This window comes from Camelus bactrianus, chromosome 5 (assembly GCF_048773025.1).
Source record: "Camelus bactrianus isolate YW-2024 breed Bactrian camel chromosome 5, ASM4877302v1, whole genome shotgun sequence".
In the NCBI taxonomy this organism is placed as follows: domain Eukaryota; kingdom Metazoa; phylum Chordata; class Mammalia; order Artiodactyla; family Camelidae; genus Camelus; species Camelus bactrianus.
Genome location: NC_133543.1, coordinates 32,115,663 through 32,132,854, shown reverse-complemented (window position 1 = coordinate 32,132,854; position 17,192 = coordinate 32,115,663). Strand labels below are relative to the sequence as shown.

At 40.5% G+C, this 17,192-nt stretch overlaps 1 pseudogene; it reads right to left on the bottom strand.

Annotated features, from left to right (window-relative positions):
• Positions 1-17,157, bottom strand: part of LOC105083376 (small ribosomal subunit protein uS12-like) — a 74,385-nt pseudogene extending 57,228 nt beyond the window's left edge.
• Between the last annotated feature and the right edge of the window lie 35 nt (positions 17,158-17,192).

The following is a 17,192-nucleotide window of genomic DNA, read 5'->3' as shown; positions in this document are numbered from 1 at the left end:
AGTGATAATGTAGGACCACTTCATCCAAAGATGCCCCAGCATATGGAAAATACTGCAAATTACCAAATAAGTCCATTGAGTGAAACATACAGAAAAAATGAGTTTATGAGACAGCTGGACATGTTTATGTAGGCAGAAGGGGTTGGAGGATATGCTGACAACACGGAGAGGTGTGTTGCAATAAACTTGAAGGAGACGGGCCATTGGGCCAACCAGCCCTTTTCTATCCAGGAATTCCTTATGTTCCCATTAGTGTCTCACATCTGGACAGCTGTGTTATTAAAATTTGGCCCTAAACTTAAGTCAATGAGAGAGTTTCATGTCTTGATTTCATTCTTCCTTTACATATTAAATACAAACACACACACACACACACAGAGTTTCAACTTTGGTTCAAGGAAGCATTTCATTTCATGTCCAGATGTCAGATTTTTGTGACTCATGGCCAAGGACAGGGAAGGGCTTTAGGAACAAGCTTGTTCTGATCATGTCCACCTCTGTCTGGTACGAGTACATGTTCATGACACCTCACTTTCATAAATACCACACTCTAAACAGTCCTTGGAATGGCCACCTTTAGCACTGAGTTAGGCCTCAACCTTCTATCACTGAGTTTCTTGGGAAGAAAAAAACGTTTTAAGGGTTAGAGGAAAAGGGCAGTTCTCCTCATGCCTTTATCTTTCCTGATCTTTTAAACTATGTGGTTAGGAAGGATTCTGTGCAGGATTGGTTAGGAGCCAAGCGCTTCACTGACCCTTTTAGTTGTTGCCATTTCACATGTCTTGCCTCAGGAACTGGTTGAGGTTTTGAACGTATCCACCTTCTAATTTATACGACGTGAGCATAACCTGCATGTGAATATAAACACCAAACACCTGCATTAGCACTTTGCAATCAACAAGCGCTTGGGTCCCCACTGTCCTGTTTGCTCTAAATCATAGTCCCCTTAGCTTGCTGCGATTATCTTGTATTTATACAAGTGGAAACCAAGGCCCAAAGATGTTAAGTGACTTGGCCAAAATCACTTGCCCAAGTGGTAAGTAGCTGACTTAAAACAGTGGTATAAGAATGAGCTAAAATGCAGACAGAAAATAAAGTTCCATTTCTAATGTGATTTTTAAAAAATAAAGTTGAGCAAAACATAAACAACTGATGAGCTTATGCCTGTTGGGTCCATTTCTAAAGACCAAATCCATTACATGGCAACAGCATGAGCACATTAGTCATCTTAAGAGTAAGGATGCTTAAGAAACCAAATTCATATATTCACTAATTAAAGACTTCTGTATTGTTTTGTTGTCTTTTTTTTTTCTGTTTTAGGTTTAAAAAATGAACAACCATTCAAGTCAATACATAAACCAAAATGTTGAAGTTATTTATTTATATTTGTTTTAACTCCAAGCATCATACTTTTTGCAGCAAAACCCCAAAGCCTTACCTATATTCTAAAGAATTGACAATTACCAAAAATAATATTATCCTGATAAAAGCCAAATCCACATTCAAAAGCTGCTAACTGTTCTTGTTGCAAACAGAAGCTTTAGTCAATACTTGAGCATAACAGTTCGTACTGGAATATAAACGAATGATGGAGAGGGGATAGCAGTGGCAGGAAGAGAGCACTGAAGAGAGAGAGGGGGACTGCCACACAGAGCCCAACCCCTGGGGGGGACCCAGTCACCCTAAAACCCCCTAAGGGGCAGCCCCCAAACCTCTGGTTCCTTCTGATGTGGTCATTGTGTGCTGTGGTGCCCATTTCACATTTTGGATCTCTCCTGAAACAGCGCCCAGGTCTGACCCCCAGTTTGAAGGTCCCCAGTAGCCTGTCCAGCCCTGTCTCTAATGTCCTCCTGTCAGGCTAGAGTCTATCCACGAGACCCAGAGCTGTCTGGGCTCCTAGTACAATGAAGCAGAACCCCCAGAAAGGAAGAGACACTGCCTCATACTTGGCAAGAAGGGTTACCACCCCAGCAGAATGAACCCTGGATTCTGAGTCAGTCTCTGAGAACTTTGGGCACCAAAGCCCTTTAGCTATGGTCATTGGAACGTTGGCCGCCCTCCCTGAAGTTCTGACGCAGGCTTTTTTCCTCTCCCTCCCTTCCACTCTGAGGTCCCAAGATGCCTTTAGCCCAGCCTGGAAGGGTTATAACATGTCACAGGTGATTTAAACTAATTTCACTGATGGTTGATGGATTTCAAAGACCTGACCTTTTGTGCATTTAGGAAGATCTACTCTCGCCTTCACTTTATTTTGTAGCTATCATTTGGCTGAATGGACCTGCCTTCTATACTCCCAATGGCATCCATCACACACGGTCTGTCCTCCCAGCCACCCGTCAAGCATTAAGTCTGTCTTCATCACTGTTGCATCCTTATTCCCAGCATGGTGTCCAGCGCATAGTAGGAGTTAATAAGCACTCGCAGAATGAATACATCTATGACACATGTATGTAACTGTTAGGCAATCCATTAGCTTAAAAAATGAGGTGATCCATCACATATTTAAATGTATTAATCAGCTGATAATACTGCTGCATTAGACAGCAGTTCACCTTTTACATATTTACATTATCTTGTAAAGCACAAATATATCAGATAATATGTTTTTATCTACCATTTTAACTTCCGTGAAATTTTTCTCCTGTCAAAGGAGCGTCTCCTAAATTTGCTGTATAAAATCCTGGGTGAAGAGAAGGGACAGACAGCCTCTTACTGGAAGCAGCCTTTCATTCAACAACAGAACTCTAAGAAATATACATTTTCTTGGAACTCACACTTACCAGAAAAAAAATTCTGGAAAATTGTAGGTGACATATATTCAGATAGTTCCATTATGTTTACTTAAAACTAAGAATGTAATGACTTTACGGCAAAAGGAATAAATTATTTTTAAAATGTTCAGTCTCCATATGATCCCTGCTTCCCCTACTCTCCTATGTCAAATAAACCAAATTAATTTTCCAATTTCACTCCCAAACTACTCTCCTGAATGACTCTGTTTATGATTTTGTGTCTTTGTGTGCTAAAGACAAGTGACAGACCAGTTATGGAAAAGAAGAGGAAAAAAAATTCCTTCTGGTGCTCTCTTAAAACCAAAGCTTCCTTTCTAATAATTCTATATTTATGTATACATGTGTATCGGGACCAAAGTGAGTCACAGGACACTGGGTTCAATTTCTACTTAGACTGAGCCAGTCCTTTCAACACCCTACTTCCTCATCCATCACATAAGAATAATAAGATTTGCCATTTACCAGTTTCACAAAGATGTTTATATATCTGAAACACATAATCGGGACTTCCAAAATAGGTTTGATTATTTTGTCTTACTCCCTCAAAAATCTCAATTTCCTGCTTTTCCAAACAGGGCATAAAAATATTTGCCAACCTTGAAAGTTTACTGGAAGGATCAAGTAAGATAATGCATATGTAAAAGCTTTGAAATTTAAAAATATTTACATGTGAAAGGTCTTGCTATTTTAATATTTTTTGCAAATGCACGTCTAAACTAAATGCAAGTTATTGAAAAATGCAATGAGACAGTTTCCAACTTTTGGGTCTCCTACGACTATGAAGCATGGATGGCCTTCCTGTGGCTAAACACATTATCAGTAGAACACGCATGTGCTTGGAGTTCTTTGTCCAGTGATGGAAATTAGTTGAGGTACCACTACATTCATATTCAGTTCAAAAAGTATTTTTAAGTGTCCACTATGTGCCAGATACTTACTGAAAGTTGGAGATATTGATTTAGTTAGCTGAAGCTGTTATAACAAAATAGACTAGGTGGCTTAAACGATAGACACTCACTTCTCATCATTTTGAAAGCTGGGAATTCTAAGGTCAAGGTGCCAGGAGACGCAGTTCTCGTGAGAACTGGTTTCCCGACTTGTGGACAGCCACCTTCTTGCTGGGTGCTCACATAAACTTTCCTCAGTGTATGCTCTAGGAGAGAGCAAGATCTCTGGGTTCCTCTTCTTGTAAGAACACTAATCCCATCATGGGGGCCCCTTATGACCTCATGTAAACTTAATTCCCTCCCAAAGGCCCCACCTCCAAATACCATCATATTGGGGGTTAGGGCTTCAGTAATTTGGGAGGACACAACACGCAACTCATCATAGGGTGGAAGGTGAAGATGATAACGTCCCTGACTTCCTGGAGGCCTTATTCCAGTTGAAAGAAGACATAAAGGAACGACCTTAGTGCAGAGCATTATGTGCTATGAGGACACAGAAGGCCTGGCCTCGAACTTCCAGGAGGAGATGACATGTGAGTTGAGTTAAAGGATGAACAGAGAAGTCAGCCAAATGAAGGGAGCAGGAAAGAGTATTCCCAGTAGAGCCATAGCATAGGCAAAGGCCCTAACATTGGAAACTATGTGGTTTGTTCGGGGGAAAATGCAAACATTATTATAAAAGTGTAATGTGTCATTTGCAGAGTGGTGAGAGAAGAGGATGAAGAAGAGAAAATGTTCCCTCTTAGAGGACCTTATGTGCTTTGTTAAAGAATCTGTGGTTTATCTCATGGGCATCATGCTTCTCACACTGAAGTACTCAAATTCTAGGCCAGGCAAGCTTAACATGGTCCAGGTTCTTGGATTCTCAATTTTACCTAAAACTATGGGAAAGATAAGTTGAAGTTGAAGTTCTATTATTTCAAGACAATACTTGTAAATATTAAAACAGCCATCCTTAGGGTTACCTCCTTAGGGTTACCTGAGTTCGAGATGTACACAGGTAGGAACTGGAGAACTGCTGATGGCTTTCATGCCCAAGAGTGACAAGGTCAGATTAATGTTTTGGATCAATCCTTACTCTGGTGACGGTATGGAGAATAGATATGGCCGAGGTAAGACTGCAAACAGGAAAGCCAATTAGGAGGTGAGCATGGTCTTCTAGGAAAGAGACATTGCATAGCTGAAACAGGGCAGGGATGTAAGTGTGGAGGGTCTGAGGAATCTGAGCACTTTTGAGGAAATTGTGGAGGTATGACCATCAGCACTTACTTAGTGGTTCAGTATGGAGGTTAAAAGAAAGAGAGGAACCAAAGTCTACCCGGGGTGTGGGCTTAGAAGACTGGATGGACAGTGGTGCCCTTCAGCAAGCTGGTACATGTGGGAGAAAGTGAAAAGTTAGAAGATTATGCCTTCAGCTCTGAACGTGTACCTTCCTGCACACCCATGGAATGCCAGGTGAAGATGCTCGGAATTCACGCTGATAGTCCTCTCTGATTCTCATCGTAAAAAACTGCAAGCATTTGTAAGGTGGTCTAAATTAGTGGGGCATTTTGCTTTATCTCCTTCCCAACTTTCAATGGCCATCTCCAGAGTTCAGACGTGACCTAGTCTCAGCTCCTTCATTGTTCTCTTTGATGTCTGTCAACACCCACGACAGAGTAGTAACTGCCTGAGCTCTTTCTTAGAAAAGCATCAACCCACCTGTTCTGCATAGTTCCCCAATTTTCTTATCTTTTCAGTGGAACCGCATGTGTCACCAACATGAAGACTGCTGGTAAATAAGTGACCTAGAAGAAAATCCATTATCATGTCACACACCAATCCCCTAGCTCCTGAGTTCCTCTCTCTGAACTTCAGTTCACCTCCACCAACTTCTTCATCTTTTCCAGTCTAGCTCCTGGCCTCCCAATTGTAATAAAACAGATACTGATCTCAGGTGGGGAATAAGCATCAGAAACAGATAAACTCATAAGACAAAAGTCTTATGTCCCTATCCTCCTGTTTTCATGCAAATGTCCCCAGTAATTAAATCAGGAAAAGAAAATGTAGCAAAAACATATCAGCCAAATGGTTTCAAAATTTCAAAAGAAGCTGTAAATATGGCCCTTTTTAGAAGATCAGGTTCTAACTAGAGTATGGGAAAGGGTAACAGTTGTTCTGATGAAGCAGTTTTTCAAACTCTTGTCAGTGATTTGAAGAGAGATAACTGATGTATGTTGAAGAAGCTGGCAAGATTTTTAAATAGTTCGGACGCTACAGGGAGCATTTTTTTTTTTCTTAAAGCAATGTACTCAGAAGTGTTGGCAAGATTGTATTTGAACGTAGCAGTGCTTATGTGAGGAAGTTATTTTGAATTACCCTGGTATAAATATGTATGACTTTATTTGTATTGAAAATTTCCTTTGCAAGTGAGTGACTGTTATATCTCTATTGCTTGATAAATGATTTAGGTATTTCATTTTGGAAGTAAAATCTTATACTCAGAATTCAAAAATCATATCAAAATCCTATTGTGACCGCAGTGATTTTTGCACCTATATTAATACTTTTTAACTCTTATTTGCCATGTAAAACAAACAGCATGTGTTGTTTTAAGTCTGGCTTTTTCATACAGCATTCATGCATGTATGCATTCATTCATTCACAGACATTCTTCAGTGCCTCTCGTGTACCAGACTCTATGCTAGGCAGTGGGCAGACAGTAATAGTATGGAACTGTCCTTCCTCATAACATATTTCAGGTAAACATTCAGTTTCCTCCAGGTAACTTCCTGCAGCACAGTGGAAATTTCAAACCTTAAGGTCACAACTTATTTAAATGCTAAGCCTGCTGACGGTTGTGGACAAGGCTGTCTTGAAAAGAAAGTTTTTCCTCTGAATAAAAAGCATCAAAAGAGAACTAAGAAAAGGTGAGGGCCCTGAGTAAGAAACAGGACTTGAAGCAGAGGGAAGGACAGAAAGGAGAAGGGAGAAAGCATTGCAAACAGGGCTCAGTACCTTTGGGCAACCAGTTAACTGGTTCCCATGAAATGAAGCTGCTGGCAGGAAAGACACCAAGCCCATTGGCTAATGGAGCCTGTCCATTCAAAGGAGGAACAAAACAAAACTCCCCGTCTTCTCTATTTCCTCTATGTACCTATGATGTTGTAGGGGAAGGTGAGGGCACCATTTACCTTAAATGACAATTACATACTTGCCTCCTTAAGCAAAACACACTTTTACTAATCCATTCCATTTTCTCTCTTTATGATTCCTTTCCTTCTTTGGAGAAAACCTTTTATTAAATTTTAATATATTGGCTTAAAAATAAACCATGAAAAGACACATCAGAACCATTTGAAGAAAAAGGAAATATACACATCCAATTCTGCATTTGCTCCTTCATTTTCTTTTTCAGAACACGTGTAAAACTGACCCAGAAGAAAGGATAAAACAGTTTGTGTCAAATAACATAACTGGGTACATCACTCGATAACAAGGAGGTTGTGCAGGTCTGTGTGTTCATGGTACCTGCCTGCTCCCTCATATATTCCCATCTTTATCTCAAGCCTTTACAAGTGTGAAATAGAAGATGAGTTCACATCCCTTTAAAGCTTCTTAATGAATGGCAGATTCCACAAACAACAATAAATATTTACCATATCATAGGGACTATCCCAGAGGATTGGGAAAGACACATTGGTGATAGATCACCTTCCTTTGTCAAATAAATTACTACTTAAGGATCCCAAATGAAGCAATGGTTACAAAAATCTCCAAATGATGGTACTTTGTTTGGATATCATAAAGAGCATTACTGTACCCCCAGTTCAAAGTCCAATGTGATTTCAAATGACATCTATAAACATATTTTACCGAACAAGCATTTCCCTCAACTACGTAAGAATCCTGCTCAATAGAAGCATAACTTCAGAAGAGATCACTGCTACACAATGACGACAGCAGATTATTGTCAATATTTTTCAATAGCCCATGTAAATGCTAAATGATGGTAGGTAACAATGTAGCTCAGGATCAGGCTGATTTCTCTAAACTGAATTTCCAAATACTTAGTAGTGAGATAAACTAAGCTTTAGAGAAACAGGGTTTATTCTTTTCATTCTCGTTTTAAAAGGCCACGTATTTTCTGTGAACTCTCAGCTTTGTTCTGTCCCTCTTGTCTAGAAGGGTGCTAGCCCTGTGCCAAGAACAATAGGTAAGCCAGCTTCCCTCAACCCAGAAAAATTACCCCTTTGCCACAGGAGCCATACTTATGGTTCCACAATGGCCAAGGAAAAACCTAATAGGAACAGAATTTTTTTGCGTGTGTAGCAAAGTTAGTTCCAGAGAGAGAAAAAGAAGCCTGGTTTGCACTGTAGCAGAACCATTGGAACAATATGCTCCCTGTGTCCACAGCCCAGTCCTCCCCTGACACTCTCCTTTCTAGGGCAGAGGGTAGAAAAGTCACATACACAGTGGATCATGCCAGAGCCCGCTGACACAACCCCACTCCTGAAATTGCAGGCGGCAGAGTGAAGCAATGTCTGTACTACATATATATTCTTACCTTCTTAAAATTTTTAAGCAGACGTTTCAGCACTCAACTGGAGGGTGGGAAGAACATAACTGCAAACAAATTGTCTCAGTGCTAGTCCATCCCTTCCACCCCTTCCCCAGGTCCTTCAAGCTTCTGAAGTTTGGGGTTAGAGCAGGTATAGAGCGTTGAACAGTGTTAAGAGCCTCTTTTTTTACCTAGGATCAGTGATCTGTGACACTTCTCGGCCACACTAAACTGGCTGCAAGTGTGCCTCCTCTCACACCAGATCGTACAGGGAGAATCATGTGGAAAGATATTTTTTCCCTACAATTGTAAATGGAAGTGTGAAGACTTCCGAAAATGGAAGTACATAATCAAATTGTAAAGTACATTATCCCTCTCAGAGGTTAGAATCGTGACACTTACAATCATGAGCACACTGCCTTTTCTACGACAAGGAGAGAAATTCCACGTTGCTTTTTCAACTTTGCTATCAGTGAGCATTAATTTCTGTAAAACACCCAAGAACCTGTTAAGTAATTCTTAATAAAATCATAGATGAATTAAAATAAATAACAACAATAATTAAAAATAATGAAATGAGTATCACTTAAAATATATGCTGCATTCACTCTGGTTTTCTATCTTTAACTTCATATATTTTTCAGATAATTCACAAGAAGAAATTCCTATTTATTGATATGCCTACTTTGCACCAGATATTTTACATACATTGTGTTTTTTCACCACAGCCAGCTTAAATTTAAGTCCTCTTTTTGCTCATTTTAAAAATGAGGTTCACAGGAGCTTAATATCTTGTCCTCAACACAAAATTAGTACTCACAAAGCAGGGAGTCAAATCCAGTTTACCTAATTTCAAAGCCTGTATCTTTGCACGATAGCATGCTATCATGGAGGAGAATATAAAAAATCTGGTGTCAAGTACGTTGATTTCCAATTCCCAGTCAACAAGCAATAAAAGAAATTATATTAGAAATCAAAACCATTCCCAGATAAGCCTGTATCATGATCTCTCACTCAACATGAGCTTGTCCTGTGCTGGGGCCCAGCACTGGGGCCAGTGTCAGCCAGCGAGAACCTGCCCCTGGGAGCTTCCCCAAGTCAAGGGTCCTGGTAAGAGCGAGAAGACTGAACTAGGAAAGACAGTGTATCTGGGAAGCCAGAGGCAACAAAGCCAGAGAAACCATTCTACCTGAGCCAGTACTGTAAATGGAAAAATCAGCCTGAGTGTTAGGTCCAAAAGGCAAAATAAGCCACACAGGGAAGAACAAGTACTAACCGAGTCATCCAGGAGGGCTGGAAGTGGGTCTCAATGCAGGGTGCAGAGTGGGTGGGTTCAGAAGGTCACCTGCGAAAGGTGAGAAGACGTTGGATGTCACGTGTACGTGGTGTCGGCCGCGAAGATCGATCTGGCAGATTCAAAGGCCCCTGAAGAACCAGACACTTGAATTCTAGGGAAAGTCATTGATTCCCTCTAGGTCACATCTACAACTGCTGGCCCTAGAAAAACAGGGTTGTTTTTCTTTTTTTTCTTAGCTGTTATTATTTCATAGTTGTGATTATCACGAGAAGGATAATTTCTGAGAGTAAGGTTTTTATATTTAAGTACCTGAAACATAACTACAAAAAAAATACTCTCTTAGAATGGTGCAAAATTAGAACTGAGTAACATACAAAATTTATAATTTGACCTTTTAACAGAATAGGGACTATTAAAGAAGACCACAAAGTAGCATGAAGTTATTTCCAGGTCACTAAACAATCTGTAGGTACAAACCGTTTCTGGTCCCATTTCTCTTTACAAAGGAAAAAAGAACACAGTACAGGTCACTCTGAGCCCTTAGGTTGATGTCCAAATGGCCCTTTTGGTAGTTTTGACCTGCAAGAAGCATGAAATGGATCCTTTGAGAAAGGAAACAATTAAGGGACCCTTTAAGGGTTTTGAGGAGTCTTAAGGAAAACAACAACAAGAAGGCATCAATATTGGGATTAAATATCGCAATAGCTTTTTCCCTTTTGCATTCGCATTGATTTTTCAGCTTTGGCAACAAAAAGAAAATCTGGCCTTGTGGATGTTTAAGAGACTAGGGAATTTCATTTTCCATTCAGTAAACTGATTTTCTTCCCCACTATAGGTACTTAGAATTAGCACAAACCCCAGGATAACTACAGTTCCAAAAGGGAATGCTCAGTTCATTATGAATGATGGTCTTACAACAAACAGTGCTTTGACAGCCAAATTCCTGGTCTCCATATTTGTAAGTTTGCCCTTTTTTTCTCGCAAGTCTTACTCAAGACCGCTTCTGAGCTTCCGCACATTTAACCCTTACCCTCAAAGACAATATGTTACTAAAGAACATGAGAAACTTCAAGTTCATACATTTGGACTAAAAGAAATCCAGTATTTTAAACCAAATTATGACCATATTGAATACAATAAATTAACTGTTTAACTAATGGAATAAAAAAACACTATTAATTTTTATGTCTGTGGCTATGCATCCTTTGAAGGGGTCTAAAGAACCATAAACCAGCCCCAAATCCTATGATTTTATAGGATTTTATTTTATTTCTTTGCTTTAATAACATAGTACTCACTTCTCAACAGAAAAATTATGAATGATACTAAAAGGTAGATAGTTGTTTTTACTAGTTAAAATTACTGTATAGTGTCTTTAGTTGATCTATATGTCCCATGTTAGTTTTTCAAACTTTCATTATAACAATAAATCTACACTTGAGTGAAGTTTCAGGTACTACTTTATTTAATTGTCAATAAAACCCAAAGGCAAGGGCACTATTAGTGTACCCACGATGTAGATAAGGAATAAATTTAGAGTAAATTGCTGGTAATCACACAGGTAATAGTCTACAGGGCTAGTTTTCAAAATTGATTTTTTTTAGACTTCAGCTGACACAGGGATATAGAAATATCGGGGATATGCTTGCTCAATCATTTTAAAATAACTTTAAATCAGCACATATATTAATAAGTAAAAATAAAAAATTATTTTAAATTCATGTATGAAATGTCAGTTGCTTCAATATTAACTTTTTGACCTGTGAAATAGACATAACCAAAAAGGTCACCTGTGTAAACAGACATAAGCAAAAAGATCAATGTCCAAATTCCAATAAGAAAAAAAATGGTGCATAATGAGTGCACATCTCTGCATTTGGGAAGGGGAGTGACTTGATTTTACAATGGGTATTATTTTTCTTAATTAACTGTAGTTCTGTCACATGTTTCTATGGGATTGCTAAATAAATGATTTACAAATTATTGAGAAGTTTTATGGATATCTAGAAAGAATAGTACAACTCAATAAAGTTTTACAAATGTCGAAGAGAAATTTTACATTAAAACGTTATTTTGTTTCTTCGTCCTGAGAGAATGATTTTTTTAAAAAAAAAACACAGTTAAAATCAAGTATTAGATATGCAAATATGTTTTCAGATCAGAGATACCAAAATTATTCAAATGATTAATTATTCATCATAAAATGTCAATTAATAATTATGAAGCATAAAAGGCATCTTTCTAATGCATCTTTATTTTTCTTGGCCTAAAAAGGGCTTAATATACATGTCCAATTGACTTCTAACAAGTTTTAAAAATTGCAAACAACTACAAACTCTGAATTTTAATAGAACAACAAATGTGCTCAAAATGAATAAAAGACAAAAAAAAAAAAAAAAAAGGAAAACAAAACCATAGCCACATTCATAACATATGCAGCCCCATGTTCACTCACCTGCTAAGTAATAGGTGATCTGGCCAAGCAAACAACCCAACAACTCAAGTTGTGAATTTGCTTGGCATGTGCAAAATACAGGACATGATATTTCTCTCAGAATTGATCAATCTTTGTGTGGGGCAGGGGTGCTTTGGGAATTTTTTACACTTTCCAAACTGTCATTAAAGGAAAAAGCACTGTTTAAGTTTCTTTAAATTACTTATTGTGACTTCTAAATTCTGTTAAGCTCTGCTAAAATACCACCGTAAGTGAAAAATTTTTTCACATTGCTTTAATTCGAAAGAATTTCCAGGAAGATTATATCTTTTAAGGAAAACGAAGTCAGTTTGAGCTGATACAATTCAGAATAAGAAACCATTATGATTACTGAGACACAGATTTATATTTATTTTTATTACTATTATTATTATCATTATAATTTTACTTTTCACTGACACCTGAGGAACTTGTTCTCTGATGACCCAGGCAGTTATTTTAGTCAGGGTGTCCCTGACCTCCTGCTGGTAGATTAATTACATATGAAACATTGTGTTTTCAAAACGAAATGATAAATCTGGACACATAAAGGAGGCAGAAAAGGATCAGAGCGAGAGAGAAGGGATGCTAAGAAACAAAACAGGAGACAGAAAAAGGGAGATACCAGATACAAAGAAAGAAGAATGCAGGAAATGCAACTGGGGAAGAATTTCAAGAAAATATGGATAAAGGGCAGGGAGGGCTGAAAGGAGGGCACGAGAGAGGAAGGGAGGGAAGGAAAGATTTGGGGTTTTCAATTCTCTGGCGAGCTGCTAGCGTCCGCGCCCTTAACGCCAAAGCCTTCCAAGTTGAGACTAAAGCCACCTCCTCGGGCCTGCGTCGCATCCAACTTAGTCCAACTTTTCTGGTGACTCCTACCGGGCCCCTTTCTGTCCCCCCCCCCCGCCCCCACGCCTTAGTGAGATTGACAGTCGCGTGGAGGAGGCTTTTCCAGGCACAGCCTTTCTCATGGTAATCAGCCCCCAGCATCACCTCCCGGCCGCGGCCGCTCACGCTCCGTGCGCAGCTCGCGGACCCCGGGGACCGGAAACAAGGCGGCGGGCGGGGAGCCGGGGAGCGAGCCAGGTCAGCTGACCCGGCCGCAGGGCGGGGGTCGCGGGGTTCCCGGGCGGGTACAGGTCTGGGGGAGGACGGACGGGTGGGCGGGGGCCGAGCCCCCCTCCCCACGTGCTTCTCCGCCTGTGCGGCGGGCCCTTACCCTGAGATCAAATGGAGGGACCGAAGCTGGGGGCGTGGGGGACAGAGCGCGCCGAGAAATGGGGGCGACAAGCAGACCTGTTTTGCATCAATAAATTAAGACGCTCATTTGAGTCCTGAAGTTTGCTGGTTCCTGTCAGTGGAGAGGTTGGCAAAAAGCACTGAAGCCGAGATTCAGCCTTAACTTCAAAAAATAAAATAAAATAAAATAAAATAAAATAAAATAAACCCCTCAGCTGGCCGCCCTGCTGGGGCCAGGTGACGTGCGAGATTCCAGAGCCCGCGGGCCTCGCAGCAGGGATGTTAGAGACGGTCTGAGATTCTCTGGTCCTGTTTTGATTTTGTTTGAAAGGGCTTCTAAGAGAGATGCTCCTGATTTTTTTTTTTTTTAATAGACTTTCCCCTCCTATCCTCGGCTCAACTCCGAATGGATTGGATTGCGAGTTTGCACGTGAGAAAACCGTTTGGCTTGGCTTGGACCCCTGCCGCCCCCCACCCCCTCCACACACCCCCAATCCAGGGGTCCCCCTTATCACCCTTTGCTTGCAACTCTAAAAGAAGTTGCCCACCTCCTGCGTAACAACACAGGGTAGGAATAATCCCTGTAGATGAAAGATCAATTCCGTTTCAAAAAGAGAATAGATTCCTTTTTTAAAAAAATTTCTCCACATGGTACAAAATAAACAGAATTTGCTTTTTTAAAAAAAATCATTAGCTGTGGCCAAATTCGAATTCCTTCTGCAGCCTGTGTGTTCAAGGGCAGAAACATTGTATCTCTTCGGGCATCTGGGCCGGCAAACGGAGCTGGGGGCAGGGGAGAATGGGGGGAGCGGCTGTGAAAGTTAAGGAAATTGACAGACTGAGAGGTGAATGGGGGGACAGGCACCAAGTCCTGGCTGGAGGGAACTGGAAAACAAAAGTGCATCTTCACACGTTGCCTGGGTGGAGGGAATCCAGAGGGAGGCAGTTTGTTTTACTCAAAGAATCCCTAAAAATTATTTTCGCCCTTCAATGTAGATTTGAATATTATTTCACATTTGCATGTATCTGTTGTTTTAATCCCCTTGGTCTGCGCTAATCTCGAAATGGATTATTAATGGGGAAGAAAGACCGGGAAGGAGCGATTCATTTGCAGGACTTGCTTTGCTATGTGAGGAGCCGAAAGCTAGCAGCTCCTAGTCCTCTCTCGACTTTTCCTGCGTCCTGCGCTCCTGCATCCCGCTGATCCCACGATCCCCATTGTCCCCGACCTGGCCCTCGGACTAAATGAGCGTTCGGAACAAATTTATATTCCGGCTTCCTCCGATCCCACCGCCTCTGCTTTGGTGGGAACTCCCTCGGTCAAATGGGGAGGGGAGTGCCAGAGGCGTGCCAGGCAAGGGCAGAGGGCACTGGCGCGCTCACCCCTCGCGGGGACGCTTCCCGTGCCACCATCCAAATATACCACCTTGATGAAAACCTGAAAGATTGCTTTTTACCCCAGATCAAATACTTGCACGTCGGAACTCCCAGTGCTAAGTGTTGGGGCTGCGTCCTATCACTTGAACAATTACTGAGCCCAGAGTAATCAGATGATTAGGTGTTTTTAATGGAAATACTTCTTTCTCTCTCTTTTTTTTTTTTTTTAAACTCAGATCCTAAGCATCCTGACATTAATATACATGATAAAGACAAGTGATTTGTTAGCCATTCGATTGGATCCTCTTACCTGAGATTTTTACCAGTGAGTGTGTGTCTGGGCTCTAAGCTCCCAGTGGCTACCTGGGCTCCTGAGGTGGGGTCTTGCCTGAAATCACTCCATGCAAGAGGCACCTTTTTCCTAGAAATGGCAGAGGCAAGACACCCAAGCTTCTAGAGAAAGCTGGGCTGGAAATTTTTAAATAAAAACGTGGAGGAAAGTGGGAAGAGGAAGCAAAAAGGAAATTAATAATAGAAATAAATCACAGAGGTGGAACTTGATAAGTCATATTTATATAGATAAATAATATTAAAAAGAAATGTAAAACATAAAATTCAGATTGTGCCTGACCCATGTTGGAAAACTTTAATTTTTTTATTATTAATTTTTAGACTGATGGTCTTCAATGCTACTCTATAGGTAATTAATCTGCAATGGGATGGGGGACAAGATTAATTTACCCAACTACTTTCATTGTAATAAATACTCAAGGTAGGAAAGAGGGGAGTCTGTAACCAACTGAAAATTTACTTTCTTGCATTCTGAAGTAAGAATTGGCTGTGGTCATGCTGGGTGGCTACTGCCCGCCCCCTCCAAAATAAACATACAAAATACAAAGCCATGCACCTCTGGGAGTGTGGATGTGGCAACCCATGTGGTGGCTTTTCCCTCCTCTGAGTGCAATTGCCAGTGACTCTTGCATTCAAAGTCTTGCTTTAGGCACACATTCAAAGCACAGTTCAAAGCAGTTTATCTTAATATAAGTTAAAGTCTAGTGTTGGATCAGGGTGTTATTTATTTCAGATTTCATCAAACTGAAAACAGGGCGCTGTAACATATTAACAATATTAAAGCCGAAAAATTGGCATAAGGCTGTTCTTCAGACTTCTTGACACCTCCACCTTTACCTTTGCAAGGAAGCCCAAAGGCTGTGGGACTGGAAGTTTATTTGTGCTCTGAGGTTCTCAAGCACTTTCACTCTTAAAAAAAAAAAAAAAAAAAAAAAAAAGCCTCACAGTTGTTTAAGAAATTGAGCCTGAACCATTGGAGGCTAAGAGATTTCTTCCTTTTCCGATAAATGCCTGTGCTCAGCATCCTCAAATTTGGCTGTCTTTATTTACTTCTATATTAGTTCCAATTATGTGCAGTGTAAACCAGCTTTTTGATTAACAAAACAGCAGAGCATTGGTTAAGAACACTTAAACTTCAAAAAAAATTCCCCTGGGAAGTGGGCTCTGAATTGGTTAATAATGTGCAGTACTTGCTAAATTGCTGACTTCCAGATGTGGAAAATATCTTTCTTGTTTAGGACCTATGTAACCTGATTGGATTACGACAGAAGCGTCACGTTGGAAGCTTTTGAGTGATTATTTAATTAACCATACAGTAGAAAGCTGTATTCTCCAGGAAATCCCTTCCATATTTACATAACCAATCCCTTCAGAGCAAAGGTGGAGTCTTTTCTTTTTAATTTTACTTTAATTGCAATATCAAAAAATATAAACTCCAAAACTTAGACCCCATGCCGTTTAATATCGTGTTCTTCCTTCCCTGCTAAGTTCCTCTATGGCCTTTCTCCTTTTCCTCCTGCTTCCCTACACATACTCCCTCACTTTGTAGTGAGGTCTCCGTGAGATGTAGAGAGATTCAGAGATCGGTCAACTCAGTGCTCTATGTTAATTTACTTAGAGACCCTTTTTAAAAATGCCAAATCGCTTTTCAGTATTGGGATCCAATCCAGAAATTCATCACACACACACACACACACACACACACACACACACACACACACACACACACCCCCCAACACACACACCCTAAAATACAGTTCACATGAAGCATTTTTTTTCTGGCTCTGGCATCTAAAAAGAAAAATAACAATAATAATAACAGAAAGGGCAAAAATTTTAGTTCCAGAAGCGGTGCTGAGAAATCCACACAACTTAATGTGCATTTCAAATCTGGCCATTAGAGCTATCTGTATAAGAAGAGGCGATCTGTATTGAGGAACCGGGATCTTTCCCTTTAACTTTCGCCCCTCAGAGTTCTCCAGTTCTGTGAATGGTGTGCACCGTTTTCCGCCCTGTACTCTGTAGGATTTAGTGATGAGGATAATGATGCCAAAGGCTTGACGGGGGGGGGGGGGCGTGGAGAAGGGAGGGAGGGAGGGAGGGAGGCGAGAGGGAGGGAGAGAGGAAGGGAGGGAGGTGGAATTTCATTTCTTCCACTAAAGCGTTTGCGGAGACT